Source organism: Arachis hypogaea, chromosome 7, assembly GCF_003086295.3.
Source record: "Arachis hypogaea cultivar Tifrunner chromosome 7, arahy.Tifrunner.gnm2.J5K5, whole genome shotgun sequence".
Taxonomy (NCBI): Eukaryota; Viridiplantae; Streptophyta; class Magnoliopsida; order Fabales; family Fabaceae; genus Arachis; species Arachis hypogaea.
Genome location: NC_092042.1, coordinates 18,248,410 through 18,258,098, shown reverse-complemented (window position 1 = coordinate 18,258,098; position 9,689 = coordinate 18,248,410).

Sequence of the window (9,689 nt, the reverse complement as noted above, 5' to 3'; positions counted from 1 at the left end):
CACACGAAATTCATGCATTCTTTATCTACTTTCTTTCCACTCAACAGGCATTTGGCTCTGAAATATTATTGGTGCTTAGTAAAATATTTCTTTATCTACTTTCTATCCACTCAACATGGCATTTGGCCCTGAAATATTTAGTGCTTAATAAAATATCTCATTCTGTTTTGGAATTTGACCTTGAAAATAACTAAGATCAAGGATTATAAATTATAAACAAACAACAACAAAGCCTTGTCCCACTAGGAAGGCTCGGCAGTAGTGGCTGGAAATTGTAGCGTATATTTCGGAACTTTACTGAATAATTCCTAATCGTGGAGCTAATTATATTTTGAAACTTCTGGGCTTATATTCCCCGGTACTGATTATTCATCATTTCCAACCCCATTTTCTGTCATTGTCCAGTTTCCTTTCATGCTCTCAAAGAAAACCATATAATACCAATTCTTGCTGTCATTTTGTATTCCTGAAATATCCAAATTCCAGGATTATGAGTGAATCTTAAAACAAATATTTTACCGTGTTTGTGTATTTTATTTGTCTTTGGCTGCATAGATACAAATCTATACTTCAGCATCAAGCAAATCTGCACTAGAAAGTTGGCTAAACGGAGTCTATATCGCTATGCTGAGTAATTTGATAATCAGTTTATAACTTTCTAAACATGAACTTTCAGTTTCAGGTCAATGACACTTGGCCAGAACCTGATGATTGTTCGTGCCGCCTGACAAGAACCAGAATGTTCCTCGAAAAGACAGGACTCTACATGCTGCATTTCCCACGGAAATTCTGAAGCAAACTCAATTTTCAAGTTCGACAAATGAGTTTTGGCCAATTTGTCACTCCTAATTTTTAAGGAGGCCTGCTACATATACAAGCTTTTTTGGCTTACAAGTTATACAAGTTACTCCAAGTTCAAGAAAAAAACATGCGCTCTTTTAACAACACGTTCACTCTTCGTCTTTTTCCTCAATCAAAACGCAAACCATCAAGAAAAAAACACGTGCTCCTTTCACAACACATTCACTCTTCCTCTTCTTCCTCAATCAAAATGCAAATTATCAAGATTCAAGGAACATTCAAAACAAACTATTACGATTCTGTAGAAACGTTCTAACTCCTCGCGAAGAGTAGAAGAAATCAAGAAGAAAAGATACAAATCTCCATCAAAAATCACCAGAAAAGGAAGAAACATTATTCAAGATACTGTTTTACTGTTCTTCTAGGTTTTTCTTCTAGATTGTCTCTACCATGTGCCGCATCTTTAACCAGCAAAACATTAAAAGATTTCAAGAAGAAATATACTGTTTTCCCCTTTTTGGGTGTATTTCTTAAATTCTTTGAGTATATTTCTGTAATTCTTTGGGTGTATTTCTGTAACCGTTTGGGTATATTTCTGTAATCGTTTGAGTGTATTTACGTAATCGTTTTGGTGTATTTTTGAAATTTCATTATCTTCAAAATGATTTCAAAGCTTGATTTCAGAAACTATGAAAATCGAAAAAAACGAAGCAAAGAGAGAACGCATGAAGGAGATCCAACAAATTTGGCAAGAAACTTGAAAAAAGAAATGAAATCTTTTGAAAAATAAAAGTTATATATTTGTGCGTTAATTGATTTGAATTGATTTAAAATTCTGTTAAAAAGGCACATAACAAGTAACGCATTTAATGGGTGGGTTTCCTTCAAATTTGTAAAACTTGTAAATACAAAATACTTGTACGTAGAGATTAATCCATTTTTAAGTAGGGCCTTGGTCCACCTCCACCCTTGTCGTGGCTAACGTTGGTTATTGAATTTTTTTTTCTCGGTTAGGGATAGCAATGGAGTGTCACTGGAGTAGGTATCCCTCCTCCCATTTCCATTAAAAAAAAAATGCACCACAGTCCCTGCTGTCTCCATTTATTTGTCCATGGCAAGGCTGATATCCATGCTTCCTATAAATAGTATAACGAATTTTAAAAAAGTCCAAAAAAAATTACAAACCAAACATTCATAATAAATTTTACAAACTAAACATTTCTAGTTCATTCATGTAAGATACTTCGGTCCTAATAAATTTTTGGAGGCAAACTACTAAAATGATTTTGTGAATTCATATTATTGATAAAAATAATTTTAAAAGATACGAATAATAAATAAACTATCTAAATACTTAAAAATGTGATAAAATAAATTTAATTTTGATACACTAACAGTGTAAAATATATTTTACACAGTCGTTTAATTATATCTGTTTTTTTTAGATGATCATTGACTGTGTCAATATGAAAAGTAATTATTTTTGTTGATGTGACATTACGTAATTAGATATACGTGTAAAAGTATTTTACACTGACAATGTATTAAAATTAAATTTTAAAAACAAAGTATAAATAAATGATGAATTCTACCCAACTCTCTCTAAATTAGAGGATAAGTTATCCCTTGTGATATTTTTTATTAAATGAATTGACTTCTCATGGTTAATTTTAACTTTTAATCTAACTTAAATTTTGTTAATCTAATTAATTCATCATGATGTAACTTTTTCTTTTTGCAAATTATAAAAATTATTTAAAAAAAAGTTTAATTTCTTAATTTTTTATTTTTTTCAAAGAATAAAAAAATTCAAGAGACATACAAAATTTAAAATTTTTAAAATTTTCTCTTTTTTGCTTTCTTAAACTTTTTTAAAAAAATAATAAAATATAAAATAAAACTTCTCTAATAATTTTTAACGATGATATAACTTTTTTTAATATCTAATCTAAATTTTGTTAACCTAATCAATTAACTATGGTATAATATTTTTACAAATTATAAAAATAATTAGAGAAGTTTTATTTTATATTTTATTATTTTTTCAAAAAATTTAAAAAAGTAAGATAGAAAATTTTGAAAATTTTAATTTTTTTATGCTTCTTGAATTTTTTATTTATTCTATCTTTTGAGATTTTTTTTATTTTGCGATTGAAATCGATTAATAAATATATAATTTGACAAAAAATTGCAAAATTGCAAAATTAAAATTTTTAAATAATTTTTATAATTTACAAAAAATAGTTACATCATGATTAATTAATTAAATTAACAAAATTTAGGTTAGATTAAAGTTAAAGTTAATTATGATAAGTCAATTAATTTTACTTCACATAAAACTTTGAAAATGTTACAAAGATGAATTTACCCTCTAATTTAGAGAAAATTGGATAGTATTCACTTAAACATATATTTTTAAAGTTGGCCGAGCGCATGCCGACATTTGTCTAATTGATCCCTAGCTGACCGCCGTTAATCTACTAACCGGTCTAGTGCCAGCCAATCCCAAATGATAGATGATAAAAAGAGATAAAAATAAATTTTTTTTATCTATTTTGATCCTAAAAAAATTCTGAACCAAACACTTTAGTTCTCAACTAAAAGAAATTAGCTTGTTAATCCTAACATTTAATCTCGTAAGTCGTCTTGGTCCTTGGTCCACTTTACTTCACCAACTCCTAACGGAACTATTCTATGTGTCATGTTAAGTTGCCACGTCTAACGTTAAGTGTCACGTGCACAAAGGAGGCAAATTGATCCTAGATAAATTATAAATAATTTGGTCTTTTAAAATATTTGTTGTTAGATAAGGCAAATCAGTCTCCAAACATATTCATTATCAAAATAGCTAAGCTATCATTGCTATATTGAACCTTCTCATTGTCAATATATCTCTGTCGTGCTAGTTTAAAAATTCTATAAATTATTTTGTCACTGCAAATTAATCAAATGTTTCTCAATAGGGGTCAAGTGAGGCTAAGGAAGGAGCCTCTTCTCCCATATAGTTGTCACTCAACGTTGATTAGTTAATTAGTCAGGCTAGATCCAAATTCCGTTACACAATAAATTTTGATTTGGAAGTAGTTTCTTGTACTATTCCTAGTACAATAAATAAGCCATGGACATTCATTTTGTGAATTTTCTGCATTGTTGGTTGTTATAATAATTTGTAGTTGAGGTCCTCCACTTTTAGCCCCAACATCCTTTATATTACTTGTAGCCAATTGCTGTGATCTCCTTTGTGTTTCAATCTTAATTATCATTCCATGTGCTCTAGTCTTAATGGTTGCTTCTTATCTAGCATTTTTAGTGGAGCTCCATTAACATTTCTTACCTAGCCTCTTTAGCATTAGTCTCACTCTCCCTCTTAACCTTGCACTTCGTCTTAATCACTTCTATGTGATTGTTTATATTGTGAAAAGTAGTTTCTAAAGCTATTCCAAGATGACTTGGGTGATTATGAGGTTGAAAAGTGAAATTTCATCTTTAATTAGTAAAAAATAGACATTCTAGTTTGAAATCTTTTTCATATTTGTGATAGTCTAATTTTCCTAATGAATATTGTTGCGGATTGATTTGCTTTATAATGAATAATTTTGGAGACCAAATTGACTGTAATTTGTCCAAGAATCAATTTGTCTCCTTCACACATGGCGCTTAACGTCTGACATGGAAATTTAACGTGATACATAGGATAGCTCCATTAGGATTTGACGGAACAAAGTGGGTCAAAAACCAGTACGAGTTACGGAGTTAAATATTAGGGACTAATGAGCTGATTAATTTTATTTGAAGACTAAAATGTCTGGTCCAAAATTTTTTAGAGACAAAAATGGATAAATACTCAAAATAAAATGACTTTAAAAGAATTTATTGAATGAAACTAAAATGATGGGTCAAAATAAAAATAAATAAAAAATAGCAAAAAAAGAACTTGTCATAGGATTGGTTCTAGACTCCCTAGGTCTTATATATAGGCTTTTGGCCCAGTTATTTTTTTAAAAAAGTGACCTTTATTCTTGAACTCTCTCATCTTAATTCGTATAATCAAGACCCAAATCTCATGGGGTTGGTATTGTTAACCGCTCTACCCAGATGTATTAAGCAAAGACACCTTATGTTTGTTAAGTTTCTTTCAATTGGAAAATTTTTTTCTCTCAACGAAGAGGTTCTTGAGAACTTTAGTTCTAGTAAGTGAGAGAGTTGTCTCCATTACAAATACATTTAAAGTGCAAAACACAATTTTAAATCAAGCAGTCTCTGATCATAACACCCTGTTCATTTAAACCACTTTTCGAAATAACTCAACAATTTTGTGGGGAAACCCAAAAGGAGTAGCCATTTTTGAAGTGGGTAGGAATAAAGTCCTAATAAGCTTTAGCGACAAAAAGAGATGAATGCAAATCCTAGACAATGGTCCTTGGTGCATAAAAGAAAATCTCATCAACTTACAAAGATGGTCACCGAGGGGACGTTTTAGAGGAGATAAACCACGAATTCATGGCTTTTTGAATTCAAGTACATGGAGTGCCAGAGGAATACACGAACCTGGAAGTAGCCTTAGAAATTGTAGATTTAATAGAAATTGTCAAGGAAGTGGATGATCCTCTCATAGACAACACTCTCATGAGGAACGTTTTGAGATTCAAAACCACAACAGACATTTCAAGGCCCCTCCAAACAGGATTCTGGCTCTCAAGAGACCCCTGTCTAGAAATGTGGGTAAGCCTCAAATATGAGAGATTACAAGATTGTTACTGTTTTAATGTAGCATTATAGGGCATGAGAGAAGGGCCTGTAGTTGGTCCACAGCCATGGCATGCTAGAACCCTAACATACCCAAATACTCAGTGAAGCTAGGAACCAACCCAGCCAGACCACTAATCACCATGGAGGTAAGAAGACAAGCAGAGATGCTCGAGCAAAGAGAGAAAGAAGGAGAGGCACATGCACCACAAATCAGAACTAGAGAAAGTGAACAAAGGAATGCTAAAAGTGCTATTAGCTAGCAGACAATAGAGAGAGAAGGTGCTAAAGTGACTTCTAAAGACAAGGACAATGCAGTACATGAGGACGGCAGGAAAAAGGCAGAAAAAAGGAGGAAAAAATCTTTAATCCCCTGATACAAGGAAATGAGCTCAAGAAGCAAGATCTGCTGTAAATCAATCAAATTAGTCTAGCATCCAAAATCAAAAGAGAAATAAATGAAAAGAATAAGGTAGAAAGAAGGGTGTTGGAGTGTCTGAGCAAAGGAAAAGGGATAGTAAGCAATCAAAATGGGCCTCCTGTTACCATTGGGCTCAACACAACAATTCCAATAATCCAAGACCAAGAAATGGTTGCAAACAAAAAAAGGCAGAAACCAATCAAGATGTTGCTATGGTGGGAGATAATTCAAGTGGATTCAGCCCTAACAAAGATATAACAGGAAGGAATTTTAGCCCAAGCCAACTTACAATCTCCAAAAAAGTTGAACATAACAAGCAATCCCTATTACCATCTAACTACCTAAGAGCAATCTCAATCAATCCAGAATATCCAAATGAAAAAATTTTATCTGCGAAGAGCCAGAATATGAGGTATGGGCTACTAGGGACGCAGCTAAAATGAACAAAGAAAAAGAAAAATCGAGACTAGAAGGCTCATTCAACTATGTGGAAGAGGGAGACTATTATGTGGAACTTCTACCAGAGGGGGAAGAATATTTTGCACAAGAGAATAAGGGCAAAGAAAATTCAACAGCATGGGAAAGGGAACTAGCAATAAGAATGAAGAAGGTTTTGAGTCTGAAGAAGAGCAGAGAAAAAGTAGCAAGCTACCTAATCACAAACGAGGAGTGGGAGAATGAACAAGAGCCAAAGCAAGCAAAAAAAGTTTAGAGGAAGTGATATTGATGAGAAGGAATTTCAGGAGCTTTACTAGAAACTAATGTACACAAGACAGAACAAAGGAGAGGAAGATTCAATGGCTGAGGAGGCGGGCCTAACCATACCCCCTACACAACCATGAGTGTCTTAAGTTGGAACTGTCGCAGAGTGATGGGCGCCGCAATAGTAGCTGAGCTTAGAAGTTTATGTAAACAATATAAGCATGCCTTAGAATTTCTAATGAAAACTAAAGCAAGAGATGTAAGAATCATTAAATTAAAAAGAAGGTTGTCACTAGACAATCACTTTTGTGTGGAACTTTGGGTTTCATCGGTGGGCTATACATTTTATGGAAGAATAGTATGAATGTTGTTGTTTATTCTTAGAACAAAATTTCATTAAAACATATAACAGAGGTAATTTTGTTTATGGTAATCCCACTTTCAAGCATAGAAGGAAGTTATGGAGAACTTTATCTGCAAATAGAGAAGACTCAAAAGATCTCAGGTGCTACATTGGAGATTTCAATGAGGTCTTATACCAAGAGAAAAAAAAGGCAAGCATACTAAACCCAAAATATAGATGAAAAAGTTCAGAAAAATTTTCAACGACAATGCACTTATGGACCTGGACATGAAAGGAAATAAATTCACTTGGTTCAGTAATCCTAGAGACAGATTTGTTACTCGAAAAAAATTAGATAGAGCCTTGGTCAACTAGAGTTGGAGGAGCCTATATAATCATGCTACCTTCACTGCCCTCCCTGCTGTTTTTTCCGATCATTGCCCCCTTCTTTTTCAATTAAATATAGAGCATAGGAGCACCAAACTATTTAGATATGAGGCATTTTGACAAGACAACGAGGAATATGAGGAAACTATCAAGAAAGGCTGGGACAAAAGGGGTGCAACAGATGGAAGTTGGCTTGAACTTCTTACAAGAATGAAACATTGCAAGGAAGAGTTGGGAAAATGGAGTAAAAGAACGTTTAGAAGGGCTGATGAAAAGATAGAAAAATTTAAAACCAAGCTTCAAAGGCTACAGAATAGCTCCTACACCTACCAACAGTAATAACAAATCCAAGAGACTGAGGAAGCCAATTTCAGATTATGGAACCAAGAAGAAAAATTTTGTGGAGAAAGAGCAAGAATTAAATAGATAAAATGGGGAGATAAAAACACCACTTTATTCCATGCTACATCCATTTAAAGGAGAGACAGAAACAGAATAGAGAAACTAAAAAATGGTGACGGGCAATGGATTCAAGAGCAAGCGAAAATTATATAACTCATCAAAAATCACTTTTCAAATATTTTCAAATCAAGAGGGATGGTAGAGATGAATGAATACATCAACAAAATTTCTAAGAGATTCAATGAAGACATGAATGAATTTATTAACCGAGAAGTCAATGATGAGAAAATCAGAGATACAGTTTTCAGCATGGGTAGCCTTAAAGCACCAGAACCGAATGGATTAAATGGTTTGTTTTATCAGAAACACTAGGAGGTGGTAAACAAAGAACTTTGTGTGGTAAATAGAAATTTTTTCAGGGATAACCTCTTACTGAAGGAGGTCAATGAGACTCATGTGGTGTTGGTCCCAAAAGTCAAGCAAGTGGAGAGTATCAATCATCTAAGGCCTTTTAGCTGCTACAATTTTATATACAAAATCCTCTCAATGGTGATGGTTATAAGACTGAGAAGGATTATGGACCAAATTATTTCTCCCACCCAAAGTTCTTTTATAGGCATTAGACAAATCCAAGATAATATTGTAATCATCCAAGAAGCCTTTCAAGCTATAACCAAGAGAGGCAAGGATAGTTCAGACAATCTAGCCATCAAACTTGACATGAACAAAGCATATGACAGATTTGAGTGGGACTTTCGAGAGAAAACTCTAAGGGCTTTTGGCTTCAAGAATCGATGGACTAGGCGAATGACGGAGTATGTCAAACAAGTGAACTACAAATTCAAGATCAGTGGTAACCTATCCAAGAAAATTGTCTCTCAAAGAGGCTTGAGACAGGAGATCTTCTATCCCCTTATGTATTTATAATTGCCTCCGAAGTCTTTACAATATTAACAGAGCTAGCATAAAGAGATAATCTTATCTCTGGTGTTAAACTCGCCCCCACTGCTCCCCCAATTACACATCTTTTATTCACTGATGAATTATGTCATTTTTCAAGTGCAAATGAATAAGAGATCTACCAGTTAATCCAAATTCTCAACCAATACACAGCGGTGTCGGGACAAAGAATCAGCCTAGATAAATCTAGAATAACCTTTGAAAATTAAATCCCGATTCAAACTCGGGTCAACATAGAAGAAATTCTTGGTATGTTAAGTTGGGATAACCCGGGTTTATCTAGGACTCCGGCTCAATGGGGGTAGTGATGCGTGCGCATCTTTAGTCTTTTTCTCTTACAATTCCAATCAATAAACAAAGAATTATTGCAAGTCAAACAATGATTTCATGATTAATTAAGTAATACTTTGAGTTGGTGTGCATTCATCAATTTCAGGAAATTTGGAAGAGAATTGGCAAAGATTAAAGAGCAAAAGAGGCAAGAAATCACTTTGAGCAAGGAGAGCAATGGAGGAGCAAATAAAAAGCTCTTTGGATACAAACAGAAAGCCTCCTAAATTGAACAGAAAGCTTCACATATAACATGAGGAGGGCAACGTGCCATGCCAATCAATTATGCACTCCTAGGGGAACTGAGCACTTCAACGTGCAACATGGGTGAATTGGCGTAAAACGCCAAAACGGAAGACGTGCGTATGCACAAATGGTGGAATTCGCTCATTCATGTGTACGCATGACCTATACATATGCATGACTGCCAAAGTTCACATAGGACATAGAAGAATAGGCGTGGAACGTGAAGGCTTTCACGTGGGACGTTGGCTATCATGCGTACGCTTAACCCATGCGTATGCACAATAAGAAGATTTTGAGCAGTCATGTACACACATGAGGCATGCTTACACACGATTGCACTTTCGCATGGTA